Source organism: Lissotriton helveticus, chromosome 12 (assembly GCF_964261635.1).
Source record: "Lissotriton helveticus chromosome 12, aLisHel1.1, whole genome shotgun sequence".
Classification (NCBI taxonomy): domain Eukaryota; kingdom Metazoa; phylum Chordata; class Amphibia; order Caudata; family Salamandridae; genus Lissotriton; species Lissotriton helveticus.
Genome location: NC_136073.1, coordinates 614,105,606 through 614,127,518, shown reverse-complemented (window position 1 = coordinate 614,127,518; position 21,913 = coordinate 614,105,606). Strand labels below are relative to the sequence as shown.

General features: G+C 45.6%; 1 protein-coding gene across 6 annotated transcripts in view; it reads right to left on the bottom strand.

Moving 5' to 3' along the window:
- LOC144798453 (uncharacterized) overlaps window positions 1-21,913 on the bottom strand; it is a 549,513-nt gene that overhangs the window by 65,919 nt on the left and 461,681 nt on the right. The gene's annotated exons all lie outside the window — the stretch shown is intronic.

The following is a 21,913-nucleotide window of genomic DNA, read 5'->3' as shown; positions in this document are numbered from 1 at the left end:
TTAGCAATGTGGGCACCTGAGTTTCCATGGTCCTGGTTTTGTAAATCTGCATGCTCTAAGTTTTCAAGTATCCAAGTTCCTGTTCATATATAGGGATATCAGTGACGGAGCCTGATCCTCCCACGGCCATGTTGAAATCCATGGATTATCATTACGTAATAAAGGAATCGTGTAATGTTAAATGGAATTAAAAACAGATTTTTTAAATAAAAAACATACATAATTACTCATCTAAGAGTGAAAGACACAAGTATGTATTGAAAAGCAGAGACATACTGTATCTGATTGTGCCACACTGCTTTTGAGCGCCCAAAATCATCTAGATTAACATCTTCAGACTTTAATTTGTTTGGGTATTATGTACCAGAATGAGGGCATGGACCTACTTAGTGAAACATGACTTACTTTAAAAAAGAAATTTAAAAAAAAGAGATTAGTTGGGCATAAAGGGAATCCAGAGATTATGCAGTACATAAGGGATCATTAAATGCGGACTTTCAATTTAATACCGTAAACCAACTGTTGCACACACAAAAATAAAGAGATATCTATCCTGGCTACTGTGTAAATTATGCTGATTTCTCTACAGAGTATGCCTACTAAAGTCTAATGCTCCCCTGTAGTGATAGCAAAGTACCAATCAAGTATCAACAAGTGATATTCACCGAGCCCATTTGATGTTCAACACAATCCTAATCGAACAAGTTACTTATCTTCGGAAATGCCCTATCTGGTAAAGACTCTATCTAGTCGCAAATTCTTCACCTCTGAATATTCTTCAGGCGTCAGGCTGGATCCGGAAAATCTTGAACAGTACCTCTGCGCATTGGTAGGTGGTGTTGATCGACTCCACAACGGCACCGTCCATACTGGATGTGACATGCATGGTGCATATATAGGCACCACCCTAGTTCGCTAACATCAGTTTCTTTTCGTGACATTTCTGTGCCAGAATCATGGAGCCACAACAGAATGCTGATGGACCAATATGCAGAGACTACGAACCCACAGGAGCCACACTAGTTGGAAATATCCAATCGCATAAGTGGAGAGTTTGGGAGGGTGGGTAAGGAATCTGCGGCTAGATATAGTCTTTACCAGATAAGGCATTACTGAAGGTAAGAAACTTTTTCATCTGATAGAGACTTCTAGCTGCAGATTCATCACCTTAGAATACATACCCAAGCAATACTTCCTCAGAGGTGGGTCTGCAATCAGATTCGGGACAGGAAGCCATGGAGGACCGAATGGGTCCTGACTGTCCAGGCAGTAGTGTTAGGTAAACGTGTGCAGAGATGCCCATGTCACAGCCTGGAAGATGTCCAGGATGGGGACTCCCAAGTTAACACAGTGGTCGCAGCCATGGCTCTGGTAAAATGAGCCTGCAAGCCTTCTTGGGGTTGCCTTATGGCCAGTGCATACCATGAATACAATCCATCTGGAGATGGTCTGTTTCTGCACAGCTTTCCCTTTCTTTGCTCTGGTGAACCCAATGCTGTGTGTATTGGTAATTAATAAGAACAAGGGAACCCAAGAATCGATAGGGGCCAAGGGCAGTAACTATTTTCAGGGGTAAACATAATAAATATCGAGTTTTTTATTTCGACCTACAAGAATATTATGTTGGAAATATCGTTGGGAAAGAATATCGAAATCAAGAATATCGATGACCAGAATATCGACCTGAAGGTAAGAAATATAATTTTTGTTAATATCGCAGTTAGTAATATCGATAGCAAAAATATTAATGTTACTAATATCGATATTAATATTAGTGTTATGTATTTTATTATGTATTTTATATGTTTATTTGTATAATTTGTTAATTATTGTACTAGTTTTATAATATATGTATTACATTTTAAAAGTTAGTAATATTTTTTTTTAGTAAATTATGCGTTTTAGTACCGTAGCGGGTTGTGGGTTTATAGGGGAATAGGGTGAGAAGTAATTTAATTAAAGTAAATTAATTTAAAAAAAAATAGGAATTAGTAAATATTTTTTAATACATTTTGCGTTTTAGTTCTGTATCTGGTTGTGGGTTTATAGGGGAATAGGGTGGGAAGTAATTTAATTGTAATTAAGTAATTATTTAATTTTTATCTATTGGTATTGATAATTAATTTTATGTTAAATAATTATTAATTGGTAATTATTTTTTATTAATTGGTAATTCATTTTTATTCATTGATTAATTGGTAATTATATTAATTTATTATTGAAGTGTGTTGTGAGGTTATAGGGCAATAGGGTGGGAAGTAATTTAATTGTAATTAAGTAATTATTTATTTTAGTGTTGAGTATTGATAATTGATTGTTAATCAATTATTAATTGGTAATAACTTTTTAATAATTAATCTTTTTGGGGGGACATTAATTTATTGGTAATTAATTATTAATTGGTCATTAAATTGGATTATTTATAATGTATTGATATTTATCAATAATGTATTGTTAATTAATTAATTGCTAAATGTTTTTGAATAATTATGATTTTTTTGTTATTGATTTTTTAATTTTTTTATTATTTGGTGATCCATTTATAATAATTATTATTTAATTGTATTTATAATCAATTTAATTATTTGATTATTTATTGGTAATTATTTTTAAATAATTATTTATTGGTATTGTTAATTAATTTATTGTAATTTAATAATTACATCATTATTTTTTACAAAAAAATATTTTAATTATCAGTAAGTTATTTTAACCCCTACGCTATCCAACACTTCCCTACTGTTGTACTCTCTGGAGTTAGAATAGTAATTGTAACTTTTACGCTATCCAACACTTTCCCTACTGTTGCACTCTCGAGTTGGAATAGTAATGTTACCCCTACGCTCCAACACTTTCCCTACTGTTGCACTCTCAGCAGTTGGAATAGTACTTTTTACCCCTACGCTATCCAACACTTTGCCTACTGGTGCACTCTTTGGAGTTGGAATAGTAATTTTTACCCCTACGCTCCAACACTTTCCCTACTGTTGCACTCTCTGCAGTTGGAATAGTATTTTTTCCCCTTACGCTATCCAACACTTTGCCTACTGGTGCACTCTTTGAAGTTGGAATAGTAATTTTTACCCCTACGCTATCCAATATTTACTGTTTTAGTTAATGTAGTGTATAATTTTTTTTTTTTTATAATTTGTTATATATAATTTTTATATTTATTTATATTTTTATTTATATTATTGTTGTATGTGTATGTATGTATTTATAAACGGTTTTGTAACAATTTATGACTTATTAGAATAATTAATTGCAAATATTATTAAGTATCTATATTATATTTTATATGTATATGTTTAATTTTGTTTACATTATATATATTACTGATAACTTTAAACATATTCTCAACTATTATTTATTTAATTTACATTATTTTTAAACATTTTGTAAAAAATGATATTTTTAACAACGATATTTTTGACAATATTTTTTTTCTCTATATTTTTGTACTTACCATAATGTCGCTAAAGAAACCGACGTACTGACAAGCCAAAATAAAACATCGCCTAGCACGACAAGCAACCAAAAATATTACCCTCAATCCTCTCAAACGCCTATTCTAAGGGCAGTAAAAACAGCCATCAATAGAACACTTCGCGAGCTGCGGAAAAATGGGAGTGACAACGACTCAGTGTCTAAATTGAGATCACTAAGTTGCAAAAAGAATAAAATCCTGTGGCGAATCAAACAAGAAGCCGCGGAAAAAACTTAGGCAAAACTTCTCTATGATTCAAAAAATAAAAACAGTGCAAGATTTTGGAAAACTGTCAATAAAATAGATAATCCGAATGCCCCTGGAGTGAACTCCCACATCACAGAGGCACCCTGGGTAAACTACCTGCTCAAACACTTTAATGATGAAGTACCAAGCATGGGCCATCGAAATCCGGAATTCTGTAAGCCAATTGCGACGCCCCTAAAGCCCCTAGCTGCGGACTCCAACTTCCCAAGTTCGATTGAACAACTGAAGGGACGAATTACGAAAGGACGGAAGGAGGGAGCCCCAGGCCCAAATGGAATCCCTCCCATTGTATACAAACAAGATCCAACCTATTGGGATGAACTCCTCCCGCTCTTCGTAAAAACCTGGAAAGCTGAACAATTTCCGTCCTTTTGGAGGGGTTCAATAATAGCTCCAATCTATAAAAAAGGCAACAAGAACGAGGCTAAGAACTACAGACTCATAGAACTTATAGATATAGATGCAAAATATTTTTCAGGGCTACTCTTGGAAGAACTAACCTCTCCTGGGCATTGTGGTAAATAAATAAATAATACCTCTATTTTTGAATGGATAAATGAATAACAGATAGCTCAATAAATAAGAGTCAAGATTCGAGGTAGTAGGAGTTTTGCAGGTTTAATACAGCATAAGGACAGGAACAGGACGACCTGCACAGGAATAGGATGGCAGCGCTGCCGGGGGCAGGGTCGGAAATCGGCGTAACATTAAATAACAAGACATGATCATATATACTAAAACAGTTGCATTACAATACATACGATAGGCGGAGCAGTGGGTGTGGTCAATAGCAGTCGCGAAAGATAAGGGTGAAAGTAGGTGTAACAGAGGCGTATACATAGACATGTGATGCAAACGTAACAGAATATGTCATGAATGGGGCGGAAACATGGAGGGGGCTACCTGAGGAGCCGGGACCTCTGACCTAATGGTGCGCGCAAACTGGCAATGACGTGTTACTAGGAGAAGCTGGGGGCTACGAACTCTGTGCTAGGAGCAGAGACTGAAGTCTGGAGAGTCAGGGCGACATGTACCTAAGCAGTATCTAGTATCTGATGTTTAGAGAACATGTTGATAGGATCCAAAAGTTATCGGGGTAAAGGCGAACAGACTCTAAGACTGGAGCATGCATTATTCTACATGTAGTGCGTGATGAAGAATATTAAATGACCATTAAATGCAGTATTTCTCTTACATGGAGACGTAAAGGCTAGACAATGACGGAAACTATTGATGCGATTCAGTAGCTTTAGGAATGCAGAGAAGGAGGACTGAACTGATAACTGGAATCATAACATACTCTTGGCAGACTCAGAGGCAGAGCCAGGCTGAGCCGGGCACTGCGAGGCAGGAAGTAAGTGAAGGGTCGAGGATACAGGTGGGGGCTGTATCGCTCCTCAGCGAGGCTTCAGGAGTCAGGAGCTGAATCTGGTGTCCAGGCCCTTTTGAGGCCTAGAAACGGGGACTTTACAATGGAATAACGTGCACACTGAGAAACGTGGCAACGTAACTTTACATAGGCCTGATATTCGTAGTATTCACGAGAACTGGAAACTGACATACTAGAGGTGGACACAACTGTAATTGCGTCTTTAATCGAACATAGGGAATACATATGCATATTAATCATGCACAGATAACATATGATGGAGGACGCGTAGGGACACAGAACATGGCAAAATTTACTTTTCCACATTCCCTCCTTGTCACTACGTTTCCATCAGGAAACATCAATATTCATGATACCATCTATCATTTCATACAGTATCATTTGCTCGTCTCGAATTTTCTTGGAACGGGATTTAGAACGGGGCTTGGGACTAGGAATACAAGAGGTAGCACAAATGCCGCAAATCGCAGGGCCACATTGTATACAGAGGCAGCAGCTGAATATGATCGCTACTGCAATACCTAGAAAGGACAAGACTTTCCATCCCCAAGCGGAAATTATATTCCAGAACCAACCGGACCATGTCCAGGTGCCTGGATCTTGGTGTAACAGATGGGCAATTTTATGGAGTCTGGTTATAGCTGAATAAACAGACGGCGCGTTATTTGGAATGAAAATGCAGCAACTAGATCCGATGACTCTACAGGCCCCGCCCCTATCGGCCAATATGACGTCAAGGACGAGACGATTCTGTAAAACGACAAATCTCATAGCAGATTGCTCTTCAGTTAAGTTACCTAGAGCAGAGGCAGTCTCATTAACTACAGCTTCAAGGGTTCTGGTTAACCTACGAATTAGCTTACTATTCTGGATAGGTCCTATAAAGAAGAAGAAACCTCTATTGAAATCTGTATACTGTTCTAGAGCAGTTTCAGTATAATCGACAATGGGGGACTCCCTTCTATGCCTAATGTGTACTAGATGTGTGTTTCTATGATAATCAGATGGGGCTAGGAAAACAGGTGGCAGTAGGAAGGCAATGTAACAGGTTCCCTCCCAATCGAGGGGCAGACGAACATATGCGGTCTGACCACAAATAAAATAAGAATGACGTGAAGCTTTGAAAATAGATTTCCCACTGTCACTATATTTGACAATAGTAGTACAATCACTATGGCCTACATGTACGGAACCATTATTTCTAACACATAATTCGCCTTTGACTGGTAGTACTGAAATAGCAGGTAAGTCTGGAGTGGAATCAGACTGAACATTCAGGACCATGAAATTCGAAGAATAATTACCTAAGTTGTAAACTTCGTTTTCTAGATCTAACCCTGTTCTGTGGGGAAGACCTTGCTTGTCTGGGAAACATGTACTGTTAAGAAAAGACATATCTGTTGAGGATGATGTTAACGTGGACCATGCTCCACACGAACCATTATGTGAAAATGGATAAGGAAAGAGTGGCAGAACTCCCTTCGGTGTCTGGAAAGGGGGGAGTCGACCACACACCCAGCAATTTGTGGCATTGCTGGTCTGGTGTGAATAATGTAACATGCGGATAAAAGAATTATTACGCATAGCGAGGCGGTAAGAGAGTTCATGAGGAGGCAGATCACTAAACGTGTGCTCTACTGTAGCATTAGAGGACTTATTTACATGAGAAACTGGAAAATACAGATAAAACGCATAACTGGTGCAGGAAATCATAACACTGAGAAATAATATGAAACTTAGAAAAACGATACATCGGATTGAGTTTTGACTAACTCTCTCACTATGGGGGTCTATTTTATACATGTCAGAAACCGGTCTAACCGTTTCACCTAGGGGAGGACTTAGACAATCAAACTGGCTGACTTATTTTACTAGACCTTAACTTGAGTTTATACTCCTGTTGCGGAGTTTTCTCTAACAGGGAGGGTGCAGTATCATTGTCTTTTGCGGGACAGTCCTTAAGAATAGTACTTTGGCAGTCTTTTAAATGTTCGGAAATGTTCTTTGAGACAGGTGCCAGTCCATAAAATTTTTTAATATGCGAAAGATGCACCCAGCCTTTGCGTCCCTCCAACTTCACGGCTGTACGGGTGGCCAAGAGGACCTGTCGGGGCTCCTTCCAGCGAGGCTCCAGCGGACTTGAGCGATCGAAATTTCGCACTAGGACCATGGATCCGGGAACAATTTCATGCGGTGCCACCTCGGTATTGTCTGGAAATGCGGCGGCAACCTGTGAACGACAAGAGTTGAGGGCAGACATCAAGGAAGCTAGGTAATCTGTCAGCATATTACTTGAAACATCGGTAATACTTCGGGGTCTAGGAGTACCCCACATGTTAGGGGGGCGGCCGAAAACGACCTCATACGGGGACAGACCTGATCTGGAATGTGCGACCATGCGCATATAAAACAAAGCGACCGGCAGAGCTATGAGCCAGTCCACACCTTTCTCTTGACAAACCTTTGCAATTCGGATTTTCAGGGTCTGATTATGTCTCTCTACGAGACCGGCTGCTTCAGGATGGCGTACACAATGGAACTTCCACTGGTACCCTAACAAAAGGGAAACATGCTTCATTAACTCGGATGAGAATGGCTGGCCGTTGTCAGAATATACGACCCTAGGGAGTCCGTAACGGGGGAAGAACTCACGAACCAACTGCTTGGCAGTGGTCGCGGCTGTGTAGTCTGGAACTGGATATGCTTCTGTCCACCTGGACAAAGCGCATACAACTACAAGGACATACTTGAAACCTCGACATCGCTCCATCTGAATGTAATCCATCTGGAGGACTTCAAAAGGGTGGTCAGGGGGCTGGAAACCACCTTGTTCCACCGGGACACTTTTACCTGGATTAAACTGACAACATATCATACAGGTACGGACTTTCTGCTTGGCTGCAGCTCGTAAATGCTTGTTGAACCAAATATTCTGGATACTGCCTAACATAGCTTTTTCTCCTAAATGTGCTGGACTATGTGCGGTATTAATAATGACTTGAACCATAGAGTCGGGGAGAAACCATGTGGCTCTACCCTTTGTTAACCATCCCTGATCTGTCTGGACCCCTCCTTGTTCGGACCATTTCTTGATTTCATCGGGAGTAGCATGTAACTGGATATCTATGACATCTTGAGTAGGGTCTTTAACTGTCATACAGGTAGTTGGATCTGGAGTGTATGTCGGTGTCTTATTTACTGGAACGTCTGGTGTCTGTGCTGTCAGCTTGGCTGTGCGATCTGCTAGATCATTACCCTGGGAAATAATGTCAGTAACTTTCGTATGTGCTTTGCACTTCATGATAGCAATGGATGTCGGTAAATGTATGGCATCTAACAGAGCTTGAATGAGGAGACCATGCTGAATCTTGGTTCCATGAGAAGTCATGAAACCTCTCTCTTGCCAGAGCACTCCGAAGTCGTGTACAACTCCAAATGCGTAACGTGAATCTGTGTAAATATTAACTTTCAGGTTCTTGGCGTGAATGCAGGCTTGTGTCAGAGCAACTAGCTCTGCTGCTTGAGCAGACAGGGTGTCAATGCGGTGTGTCTCTATAACGTCGGTGTCGGTAGTCACTGCATACGCGGCGACTAGTTCTCCTGTACTTGTTCTCATACATGAACCATCCACATAAAGTGTCAGGTCTGGATCTGGTAATGGAATATCTGTCAGATCTTGTCTTGGCTTTGTCATGATGTTAACTACTTCCACACAGTCGTGTGTGGCAGAATTCGAAGTAACTGATGGTAACAATGTAGCAGGATTTAAAACGTTGCAGCGTCTGATTTCTATGTGTGGCTGGAACAGTGTCAATTCATAACCTGTTAAACGTGCAATTGTCAAGTGCTGAGTTTGTGTTCGGTTTAAAAGAACTTCCACGGAGTGTGGGACTTGTACTGTCAAGGAATGTCCTAATACTATGGAATCACTTTGTCTGATAGCTAGTGCTGTGGCTGCAACTGACTTGAGGCACGCAGGCAGAGCCTGGGCTACAGGATCTAATGTGCTCGAAAAATAAGCACAAGGCTTGTATTGTCCTGCTTGATCTTGTGTGAGGACAGATAATGCTGTACCTTCGCGTTCAGTGACAAAAAGTGTAAAAGGCTTGCTGTAGTTCGGTGTTGCTAGAACTGGGGCTTGACATAGGGCTTTCTTTAACTCATTGAAACTAAGTGTATGTTCAGATGTCCAAGGGAGGACAGTCGATACGGCTGCCTCCTGTGTCGTTAACTGTATCAGTGGCTTGGCTAGAAATGCATACTGAGGAATCCATTGTCTACAATAAGAAGTAAGGCCGATAAAAGCACGTACCTCCTTCTGGGTCTTGGGCTGAGGAAGACTCGCTATTAACTGGATACGGTCTGGTGTCAACTGCCTACCCCTCTTGGACAGTAAGTGTCCTAAGTAGACCACTTGCTGGACACAGAATTGAAGCTTAGAAGGGGACACCTTGTGTCCCATCTCGGCTAGGAAATACAAGACTGTAAGGGATGCTCGCTCGCAAGCACGTTCAGAACGGGCTGTGATCAGGAGATCATCGACATACTGGAGCAGGGCAGTGTCAGTTGGCATGTGAATGTTGTCTAGTTGTCTCTTGAGTGCTTGACTGTAAATACTAGGACTTTCTGTGAAACCTTGAGGAGCGCGTGTGAACATATAGCTCCTTCCATTTAAACAAAATCCGAAAAGAAACTGGCTGTCTGGATGAATGGGGACACTGAAAAACGCGTTCTTGAGGTCTATGACAGTAAAAAATGAGGCTTTGGAATCAATGGCTGTCAATAGGGAAGAGATATCTGGGACAACTGGGTACTGGGGAATAATACATTTATTAAGCTCTCGGAGATCAATCACTAAACGATATACTGGAGGTGCATTTGGATCAGTACGTTTCATGACTGGAATGATCGGAGAATTACATACATTGGAGTCAGTTTCTACAACTACTCCTTGAGCCATGAGCTCGTCAATAATTTTGGATAAGGCTGCTACAGCCTCAGGTGGCAATCTGTACTGTCTGATTCGTGGCAGGACTACACCTGGCTTGAGAGTCACACGATGGGGTGTGATTTGCATAAAGCCAACATCAGTTGGACCTTGCGCCCATAGATGCTGCGGAACATTAGACAATCTGGGATCAAAATCTCGTAATACATAGTGACCCTTGAAGTCACGTAGGAACAATCGTATTCCCTCTGGGGAACAGCATATAACTGCACCTAACTCTTTCAGTGTTTTAATGCCTAATAGATTTTCTGGACATGACTTAGTAAGTAGCAGATCAGTAGTGCGGGACAATGGACCTACTTCTAGAGTAACTGGCTTTGATATTTCATTTACAATAGGTTTTCCTGAAAATCCAAGGGAAACATTTCTTGAGCCTGAGAGCGGAGCCCCTGGAACTTCGGCGTGACTGATGGTGGTCCTACTTGCCCCTGTATCAATCAAAAACTTTCTGTCTTTCCCTAGTACTTGACTGTGAACATAGGGACCTTCTTGATCTACAGGTATCTCGATGAGAGGCAAGCCTACCTCCCTCTCTAGGCTGTTTCATGAATATGGCTGATACTCTGGATACTCAGACTGTGCATACTGGTACATCTGCTGTGTAACATGCTGTGTTGCAGCAATAGGCTGCGGTGCTGGAACTGTCTGTTGTGCATTCTGTGACTGAGGAGTCTGTGTAACTTGTTCCTGTCTAGGCGGACGTGGTCTTTCTTTAGTCTTACCGGTAGCTATGTTGTGTTTCAGAACTGCACACTCGTTTATAAAATGACCTGGCTGTTTACAATAATTGCAGTTTCCTTTAACGGGAGCTGCAGGATGACTGGCTTGATTTGGACCCCTCTTCTGACTGTCTTGAGGAACAGATTGTGCAACTAGTACTTTCATTTTCGTGTCTTTCATACGTTTTCTCTCGTGATCTTGTTCTTCTCTGATTCTATTCTGGTGATATTGAAGCATCTGTAACATCTGGGACGGGGTATTAGCTTGCCAGGTACTTTCGACTTTCAAAACTCGATTCTTAACTTGTGGACTTGAATTCTCGACTAGTTTAGTAACAAAAAGATGAGGGTATGACTCGCTACTCGTCTTGAGGCCACTGTTTATAATAAAACATTTTTCAAATCTGGAATAGTAATCACTAATATCTTCATCTTGTTTCTGTTTACAGGCTGAGATTGCATCCCAGTCTTCCTTTTTAGTTGCTAATAGTCTGGGCAAAACTTGTATTAATAATTCTGGTAATTCTTTACATTTATCTCCAAGACCGGTACCTGGTACTCGTGCCTTATCTTCAGCTTCTAGAACTGCCCAATCGATCTTTTTCTCTCCCACCTCCCATTCTTTTTCTTTGAGTTTCTCATATACCCCTGCGGGCAACAAGACCTTTAACATTTTAATAATATCTGGATACGTGTATTCTCCCATACGGAGCATGTCTTTTAATTCTCGGTGGAACCCTGCTGGATCTTTATCATGACAGGGAATTAACTTTTTCATCTCTAAGAGTTCCATCTTTGTGATCGGGGTGTAAACAAACACTCGTTGCATTTCACCACCGTCTGTCTTAACTGGATGCACTTCTCGTAACGGATTCTGTCTGTCTATGTAAAAGGGTTTACTTTCTGGGGGTGAGACATGAACAAAATGCGGGTTCAAAAACATACTATATTTGTGGCGCTGTTCTAGAATGACACTAATTAAATCGGTACCTAAACCTTTCCATCTATACTGGAGTAACTCGTTCAGGACATCGTGTAACGGACCTGGATCAGAATGTTGACCCTCATACAATGTAATGAGGTGCTGGATCATATACATACCCACCAGTCGCTGCTCGGCTGGGGGCAATTTCAGAAACATTTGTGCCACTATTTCGTCTGGAAAAGTGGTAGAATCAGTAATCCATCGGACTGCTGATCGGACTAGTTCTTGTTCATGCATGGTACTTAACTCACTATAACCGATTCGTGATTTCAGAATGTGATCGGTAGCTTGAAATACTTGTTCCAGAGAACCTTGTTCTGGTGCTGGATGATGAAAAATTGACTTGTGTTCTAAGCGTAAATGGCGATCTGGAAATCTAGATTTTCCTACATACGCTATTCTGGCGGGATTCTCGTCCTCTACCTCTTCTGTAGAAGAGTCATTTTCTTTCTCGCTTACTTGTGCTTCTTTACGTTGTTCGTGTACCCTTATTATTTCTTTACGGATTTTCTTGTACATACTCTCTATACTACTGATAGTCTTGTGCTTACCCTCGGCTATATTATCACTCCACCTTGTCAGGATTTTCATTTCGGCTCGATCTTTGGTCGGATAATCTTGTTCCCTTATTAGACAATTAATCAGAAACTTTAATATCATGAGCTGGACTTCAACTTTTCTTTGGCTCATGACGTCACTAACACTTTCTGGATCATTCCCTGTACGGATGAAACGATATATTCTGTCTAGATCTTCTTTCATATCTGGTAGGGTGACTAGATACTCGGTCACCTTTCTTACGCGTAATGAATATAAAACCATATTATCCTCGCCTGGGACTGGATCATAGCCACATTCGGTAAGGGCTTTTCTTATTTCTGCAACAGACTGATACCTGGGCGTACGCTGTGACGCTTGTGCATGTAATTCGGCTAACGTTAAACGCTTGTGTGGCGGCGGGGTTTGAGGAGGACCTCCCCCTGCGGCCCCTAAACTAGAGTCGTCTACTGATGCTCTTCGTCCTGGCAGAGTGGGAAATGGAAATGTAGGCTGGACTTGTATGGCAGGCTGGACCGGGGGTACCGTAACAGGTACTCCGGTGTCTGGAGGAGCGGGAAGTGCCTGATTTACAGGGACTGGCGGAGCGGGATTCGCATATTCTGGGACTGTGTCGTCCAAATAGGACGAAATGAAAATATCAGCTGCGGTCGGTTTGTGACGTAGCTTGGTCGGAACTAATGGTGGCGGAAAATTACTGGATGCCTCTGGGGTCGCTTTTGGCAAGCCCTCGGCAAGAAGAGGATACATACCCTTAATGAGAGCATGCCTCTGTCTGTCTGACTGTTCGGTTTTGACTCGTTCACCTATCTCGATTAGTTCCCTTTCCTGGGCTCGTTCCAAGGATTCTCTACTTAGTTCTGACTTTCTGATTTCTTTTTCGGTTCTTTTATGAGATTCTTTGCGCCATAACTCAATGGCATCTTTCTGTGACTGTCTGGCTTTCTTTTTCCATAATGCTTCTTCTACTCTCATGATGCACTCGGCATCCCATGTACCCGATACGGGCCATCTATACTTTTCTTCTAACTGTTTGGTATACTCTACCCATAAATCTAGATATAGTATGGCACTTATGCCATGCTTTTGATACATAAAATGACCTGGACTGTCCCTAGGCGGAACAGGAACTGCTGCTTCTAGCAGACCTTTTCTGGTTTTTAACTGACGCAGTTTTGAAAATAGCGGCATGACTGAACTATAATCTGGACACAACACAATACACAATAAACACAATAATTACTTCACACTCATACCACGACATTAAAATACATGAATAACATTCAGAATACCAGTTCGAACAGAATACTACCTGGAATACGGAAAACAGAATACATGAATTTTCTCGAGAACAGAACTGACTAGAACAGAAACTAGATGCACTGCTGAAACAGTACGAAACTTACCGGTCCCATACAGAGACACGTCAGGACCCGCATCCACCGAAGTGGACACTTCGTTTTGTGGGTCTGTGTACCACCAACCCACGGACCAGAGTCAATTAGATTGACCCTGTCTAGATACTACCCCAGCAACGGTACTCACCGGGCAGCAAGAACGGAAGGCCTCAGACTGGACTGGACTGCTTCGACGCCGGACGGACGAACTTCGGACTTCTGTTACAGGTGGGCCTCCGGATACCTCGGACCTTGGACTCTCGGCTTGGGCTCTGGTCGGGACTCGCCGCGTTTCCTCCACCGTCTCGTCTGGATGCTGGACCGCCTCCTCCGTCTCCTCCGTGGGCCTGAGGGATACTTAAAGCAGAAATATCTGCCGGTGCGCAGAAGAGTTCCGTCACGACTGCAGAGGGTCAGGGGGTCGGCGTGGCTTCACCGACGCGTGGGGAAAGGGCAAGTCCCTGTTCGGGCGCCATTATGTGGTAAATAAATAAATAATACCTCTATTTTTGAATGGATAAATGAATAACAGATAGCTCAATAAATAAGAGTCAAGATTCGAGGTAGTAGGAGTTTTGCAGGTTTAATACAGCATAAGGACAGGAACAGGACGACCTGCACAGGAATAGGATGGCAGCGCTGCCGGGGGCAGGGTCGGAAATCGGCGTAACATTAAATAACAAGACATGATCATATATACTAAAACAGTTGCATTACAATACATACGATAGGCGGAGCAGTGGGTGTGGTCAATAGCAGTCGCGAAAGATAAGGGTGAAAGTAGGTGTAACAGAGGCGTATACATAGACATGTGATGCAAACGTAACAGAATATGTCATGAATGGGGCGGAAACATGGAGGGGGCTACCTGAGGAGCCGGGACCTCTGACCTAATGGTGCGCGCAAACTGGCAATGACGTGTTACTAGGAGAAGCTGGGGGCTACGAACTCTGTGCTAGGAGCAGAGACTGAAGTCTGGAGAGTCAGGGCGACATGTACCTAAGCAGTATCTAGTATCTGATGTTTAGAGAACATGTTGATAGGATCCAAAAGTTATCGGGGTAAAGGCGAACAGACTCTAAGACTGGAGCATGCATTATTCTACATGTAGTGCGTGATGAAGAATATTAAATGACCATTAAATGCAGTATTTCTCTTACATGGAGACGTAAAGGCTAGACAATGACGGAAACTATTGATGCGATTCAGTAGCTTTAGGAATGCAGAGAAGGAGGACTGAACTGATAACTGGAATCATAACATACTCTTGGCAGACTCAGAGGCAGAGCCAGGCTGAGCCGGGCACTGCGAGGCAGGAAGTAAGTGAAGGGTCGAGGATACAGGTGGGGGCTGTATCGCTCCTCAGCGAGGCTTCAGGAGTCAGGAGCTGAATCTGGTGTCCAGGCCCTTTTGAGGCCTAGAAACGGGGACTTTACAATGGAATAACGTGCACACTGAGAAACGTGGCAACGTAACTTTACATAGGCCTGATATTCGTAGTATTCACGAGAACTGGAAACTGACATACTAGAGGTGGACACAACTGTAATTGCGTCTTTAATCGAACATAGGGAATACATATGCATATTAATCATGCACAGATAACATATGATGGAGGACGCGTAGGGACACAGAACATGGCAAAATTTACTTTTCCACAGCATCAAATAAAAAATGTATCCCTATCAACCAGACTGGATTCCAAAAAAATCTAGGGACCTCGACTAACATCCTAGCCCTCTCCTTGCTGATAGATGCTGCCACTAAACATAAAAAACATTATATGCGTGCTACATCGACTTCTCAGCCGCTTTTGATAGCATTGATAGAGGGAAACTGTGGTCAAAACTTTCAAAGTGGGATGTGGACCCCAAATTGCTTAACTTACTGATCTTATTACATTCAGACACCTGGATCCAAATAGGGGCTCATTAGGATGGCGGACGGAAGTGCGACCGCAGCCCTGGAGTAAGCGGAAAATGCCTTTTCCGTGTCCGCCTGCCGCGGACACTCCGTCCGCCATATCAGGATAGGAAAGAGTGTCAAAATTCCGTCCGCGAGGGAAGAGCACGCACCGCCGCCCAACTACACCCGACCACGCGGCGGACGTAACCAATCCAGAGACTCCGCCGTACGGACTGACGTCTACGACCGTCCCCCAAAACAAGATGGCGGAAAATACACATAAAACCGCTGCGGAAAAACAACCTGTCTGAACACGGCGGATTCCCCACAGCGAAGATACCATACATAGCAGAGATACCCAACGCAAGCTGCTCGCCACCATGGACCCAGCGCAACACGCTTTCCCGATGCTCTTCGCGATCCACCACGTCCAAGTCTTGGCCCACTATCGACGACGACGCAGGTAAGGCACAAACCATTCGCTGTCTGGAGGGGAATACCTGCAAGGGTCGTGACGTTGGGAGGGGGAGTGTCATGTTACCGAAACCACTGATTAGAAGCAAATACAAATACACAATTGTAGCACGCAAGCAGGAATGACTACGACAAACCACGACACATGATTGACTACCTTTATTACACATAATAGGGGTATAATCACAGTGTATGCGTGAGCATGGGCAAAGTGGGCACCAGAGCATGAACATCAGAGGCAGCACATCGGAGGGCAGAATGCAGTATCAGAGCATCAACAGGGCATTGTTCGTAACAGAGCAGGTACATCAGAGGCAGCACATCAGAGGGCAGAATGCAGTATCAGAACAGCAACAGGGCATTGTGGACAACAGAGCAGGTACATCAGAGGCAGCACATCAGAGGGCAGAATGCAGTATCAGAGCATCAACAGGGCAGTGTTCGTAACAGAGCAGGTACATCAGAGGCAGCACATCAGAGGGCAGAATGCAGTATCAGAGCATCAACAGGGCATTGTGGACAACAGAGCAGGTACATCAGAGGCAGCACATCAGAGGGCAGAATGCAGTATCAGAGCATCAACAGGGCATTGTTCGTAACAGAGCAGGTACATCAGAGGCAGCACATCAGAGGGCAGAATGCAGTATCAGAGCATCAACAGGGCATTGTGCCCAACAGAGCAGGTACATCAGAGGCAGCACGTGAGAGGGGCTAAGTGCATCAACAGTCCATTGCACTGGACAGGTCCATCAGAGGCAGCACATGAGAGGGGCCAAGTGCATCAACAGTCCATTGCACTGAACATGTCCATCAGAGGCAGCACGTGAGAGGGGCTAAGTGCATCAACAGTCCATTGCACTGGACAGGTCCATCAGAGGCAGTAAACGAGAGGGCAGAATGCAGTATCAGAACAGCAACAGGGCATTGTGCCCAAAAAAGCAGGTACATCATTGGCAGCACGTCAGAGGCCAGAATGCAGTATCAGAACAGCAACAGGGCATTGTGGACAACACAGCAGGTATATCAGAGGCAGCACGGCAGAGGGCAGAATGCAGTATCAGAACAGCAACAAGGCATTGTGCCCAACAGAGCTGGTACATCAGAGGCAGCACAAGTACGTGTTCCAAGCAACCCGTCCCAAGGACCACAACAGTGCAAGGCTGTTATCAATGGACAATGTACACACCATGTGCAATAACATGTGAGTGAAGTGAACAGCACCTCACATCACAGAATCAGGTGGACTGCGTGAACTACCTGCCTCGGACACACTGCCAGCACCAGAAACAGGAGTGTGAGACACAGCCACAGATCTACTGACTGACACATGGGCCACAGACCCAGACACACTGCCAGCACCAGAAACAGGAATGTGAGACACAGTCACAGCCCGAGTGACTGACACATGGGCCACAGACCCAGACACACTGCCAGCACCAGAAACAGGAATGTGAGACACAGCCACAGCCCGAGTGACTGACACATGGGCCACAGACCCAGACACACTGCCAGCACCAGAAACAGGAATGTGAGACACAGCCACAGCCCGAGTGACTGACACATGGGCCACAGACCCAGACACACTGCCAGCACCAGAAACAGGAATGTGAGACACAGCCACAGCTCGAGTGACTGACACATGAGCCATAGACCCAGATACACTGCCAGCACATGAAACAGGAGTGTGAGACACAGCCACAGATGTAGTGACTGACACGTGAGCCACAGACCCAGACACACTGCCAGCACCAGAAACAGGAGTGTGAGACACAGCCACAGATCTACTGACTGACACATGAGCCATAGACCCAGATACACTGCCAGCACCTGAAACAGGAGAGGGCACAACTGAGACTGTGCTACTACATGATGCATGACAGCAAACAACAGACACAGTGCCACTATCTGATACATGAGAGTCAACTGCACCTGCGCCACTGGGACCACTGAAATGATGAGCCACAGGGCTGTATGGGCCAGGAGGCAGGGTGGCCCTGGGAGCTGGGGATAGCTGTACTTGAGCGACATCGGGGTGGGCAGGTGTCAATGGTGTGTGTCTGCGTTTCTTAGGGATATGTGAGTGCACCCTGGACAGGACAGGACTGGCAAGTGGTGGGGACTCAAATGAATTATCACCCACCATAGGTGGAGCATCTGCTGCCGGGGGTCGGCTTTCTGGGGACGTGCTGGAGCCTGCTTGTCGTTTGCTGTGTGCCTGCCGCCTGGACTCAGAATCATGTGCAATGGGGGATGCAACAACAGGGGACTCCCTCCTCTGCTTCTGACGGGCCTGGTTGGGAGTGGAGGTATGGGGGGACTCCGCCGCGGAGACATCTGTTTTCCGTTCCTTCGACAACATCAGCCTCAGTGCAGCCAGGGGTGATGTATGCCTGTCCTCGATTGCACCAGTGTCCATGGGAGAAGCCTTGTCCCTAGGATGTGCCTTATCCGTAGGAGGAGTGTTGTCTCTGGACTTTCCCTGTGCCCTGGACGGTGCCCTGTTCCTGGCAGCAGACTTGTCGTCTGTGGTGTACCTGTCTCCAGAAGACACCTTCTCCCTGTGTGTGTCCCTTCCCTTGGGAGATGGCCCTTGCTCTGTTGTGTGCCTGCCCTTGGCACTCTCCCTGCTTTTTGGAGGTGCCATTGTCTTTTGACTGTCCTTGTCCCTGCCCTTGGGAGATGGCCCTTCCTCCGTTGTGTGCCTGCCCTTGGCACTCTCCCTGCTCTTTGGAGGTGCCATTGTCTTTTGACTGTCCTTGTGCCTGCCCTTGGGAGATGGCCCTTCCTCCGTTGTGTGCCTGCCCTTGGCACTCTCCCTGCTCTTTGGAGGTGCCATTGTCTTTTGACTGTCCTTGTCCCTGCCCTTGGGAGATGGCCCTTCCTCTGTTGTGTGCCTGCCCTTGGCACTCTCCCTGCTCTTTGGAGGTGCCATTGTCTTTTGACTGTCCTTGTCCCTGCCCTTGGGAGTGGCCCCTTCCTTAGTATTGTCCTTGTCCTTGGGAGTGTCCATGGACTTGGGAGTATCCCTTGCCTTGGGAGTACCTTTTGTGTGGAATGCCTGTGTAGCATGTGAAGGCATGTCCCCCAACACCACTTGTGGATCCTGTGTGTGTACTCCAGTGTATCTGACGTCTTTGTGAACAGATTTTGCTGACCTAGGGGATGGTGTCTGTGCCCTCCGTGCCCTGACGTGCTGTCTGACGCTGCTTCTAGTGCAATAACCTGTATTAGAGTCCTGGTCAGAATATTCACTCCCCCCTGAGACATCCAGTGGTGTAGATGGGGAAACAGAAGTAGCACCCTGTCCATGCGACTGTACAATGGCAGACGACACACTGCTTGCCAATGACTGAACTGTCCTGTGTAGACCAGCAAGATCGCCATGCATCCCTTCCATGAATGCCACCACCTGCCCCAACTTCCTATCATGGTCTTGGAATGCATTTGTCATATTGGTTTGCCCCACACACAGCTGTCGCAGCAGATCAACAGCCTCAGTACAAAGTGCATTTTGGGTCACCGTGGCAGGGGCAGCGGTGCCTGCACCGAACGCCACTCTGCTCCCCCTACTCCTGCGTGCACGAACACTACATGGTGCAGTTGGCTGCAGTGTGGGCCCTGTGTGCTGTGTCCTGACCGAAGGTGTTGATTGCCCACTCCCAGTCTGTGACAACAGTGCTGGCTCACCAACACTGTCGGAAGATGAGGACGATGGTGCCTCCACATGCGAGTCCTCAGGGACGGTCCTGTCCCCCTCTCCGGCGCTGCCCTCCTCTGTGTCAGTCTGCGTGTGCGCGAAGTCTGATCCGGATGCATTGCCTCCACTCATCTCAGCCGTCTGTGGCTGAGTGCCCTCTGCCAAAGCTGAAATGCACAGAAAAGAGGTGTAAGTCATGGGCACACACACGTACAGAAGGACAAGGAATCCCTAATTCCATTGCTGACAAAGTTTATCTAGCCCCCATCCTGCACACGGCCCACCTCTACCAGTCATCCTCACATGACATAAGCGTTGTTGGCCGTGACACATGTACAGCATGCGGACAGGGCAGGAGCATGTACATCTGCACACATGTCTTGCCATGGGGCCACGGACCACTACGGCATGTGCTTCAACACTCAACTACTAAGCAAGTGGCGTGTCAACATGCCGGATCTGGATGTCAAATTACACTCACCCAATGGCACCAACATGGCATTGCAGCGATACATACGCACCACGGAAGTCACTACTGTGTCTGGGCACCAATACATGCATTGCACTCCCAAGTAACATACACAAACAGTCTGCTCACCGCTAGTTTGCTGTTGATCCACACTCAGCCGTTCGGACAGGTCAGGATGCGTCACAGCAATGATACGGTGCATGAGAGGGGTCATGGAGCGTCGGGCCAGACGTGGCGTCCTTGGAATCATCCCCAGTGTCACTTCCGCTACATTCTTGCTCAGCCTGGAAATGTCGTCCCAGCGTTTGTGGCAGTGTGTATGTCGTCTATTGCACACCCCCAATGCCCGTACATCACGTGCTATGCTCCTCCACACGTCCTTGCGAAGGTGCAGCTTGACCTACCATGATGGGAGACAAAAGGGTGCAAGTCAGTGGACAGTTGGCCTGTCACACAGATAGGGGCAACACGTATCTGTCAGCAGCCATGCACATTCCGACAAATATGTCGGGCCCACAGTACACAGCCAAGATTGCAGAAGCCAGGAGTCATTGACCACCTCATGCACACCAACATGTCCCACACTGCACTTACCACCTGTCCGGGTGCGCCGTAGAGACGTCCAAAGTTGCGGAGCACACCGTCCACGAAGACATCAAGCTCCGCGGCGGTGAAGGGACGAGACCGGATCTCTTTGACTCTCGACATGGCAAGATCACGGAGTATGGCACTAGAGCAGCAGTCGGTGGTCAGGTCGAGGTGATGGTCACAGGCAGCAGTCGGTGGTCAGCTCAGCAGCAGCAGGTTGAGGTGATGGTCACAGGCAGCAGTCGGTGGTCAGCTCAGCAGCAGCAGGTCGAGGTGATGGTCACAGGCAGCAGTCGGTGGTCAGCTCAGCAGCAGCAGGTCGAGGTGATGGTCACAGGCAGCAGTCGGTGGTCAGCTCAGCAGCAGCAGGTCGAGGTGAACAGGCAGCACTGGTTCCCAGGGTAGGATGTGTGCTTTTTGACATCACACACATATAGGGCCCTGAGCACATGTCAGTGGCATACGTCGCCAGCAATTGGTCAGCCCTGGATGCGTGTTTGTAAAAGGGCCAATGACTGGCCCTGGTGTTGCGGTGCACTGCTTCCGCTACTTTCGATTGGCCATACGCGGCCAGCGTTCCCTCTTCCCATTGGCTGCATGTGCACGGACCGTCACGGTCACACATCGGCAACCGCATGTGCAAGCTTCCGGGACGGATGCTTCTTTTGCAACAATGTTCTATCACTGGCGCCACCATGGCGGTGCACGTATTCGGCGGGGGAGGTGCAGGCCAACACACCCTTTAGATGTAGTCAATGGACATGGCAGTTCATGACCCCCCTTACAGTCACATTGCATCATCCACCGTACACAGGCCGGCCCGGCCCAGCCTAGGACCGCCGTGCCGGCCATGTCCACAACCGCCGTGCCAGGCCCGGCCTAGGACCGGCGTGCCGGCCATGTCAGCCACCGCCGTGCCCGACCCGGCCTAGGACCGCCGTGCCGGCCATGTCAGCTACCGCCGTGCCC